This window comes from Pyxicephalus adspersus, chromosome 5, assembly GCF_032062135.1.
Source record: "Pyxicephalus adspersus chromosome 5, UCB_Pads_2.0, whole genome shotgun sequence".
Taxonomy (NCBI): Eukaryota; Metazoa; Chordata; class Amphibia; order Anura; family Pyxicephalidae; genus Pyxicephalus; species Pyxicephalus adspersus.
Genome location: NC_092862.1, coordinates 147,279,541 through 147,280,201, shown reverse-complemented (window position 1 = coordinate 147,280,201; position 661 = coordinate 147,279,541).

Below are 661 nucleotides of genomic sequence, written 5' to 3'. Positions count from 1 at the left end.
CGTCCCGTTGCTCAGGAATGGGGGTCGTTATCTGGTTTTGGGATTCCAGAAATATTTGGAGGACAGAGGGGGTCCTGGTTATCGGCAGTGACAGCGGCATTGAGGATTTCTCTTGTCTGTGCTGATAAGGCCTCCTAATTGTTCTGTTCTCTCTGTATACAATTACTTTCCATCCTGTCAGCCATCTTTTGTCACCCTGGGATATGAGCGGGGAACACTAAAAATATTCACAATTTGGGGCAATGATGGATCCGATCTCTGCGGGCCGAGCTCTCCCAATGTCCCCGCATTCCCAGAATCAGAGATTTCCCCCTGGACCCATCATCGTCTCTCTACAATCCTTTATAAAGTTCAATCGGGGCTTCAAAGGGAGACTTTTATTATCAAACTGTCTTTATATAGCACCAACATATTACGCAGCGCTGTACATTAGAGGTTCCAAATGGCAGACAGATACAGACAGTGACACAGGAGGAGGAGAGGACCCTGACCCCAAGAGCTTACAATCTAAGATTTATGTAGAGGGAGGTTTCCTCCCCTGCTGTGTCCCCATTGAAGTCTATGGCCCCAGGTTGTGACTTTCCTTACCCAAATCACAGCCATGGCATTATGGGGTCACTGCAATGATAACGGGATTATGGGGTCACTGCAATGATAACGG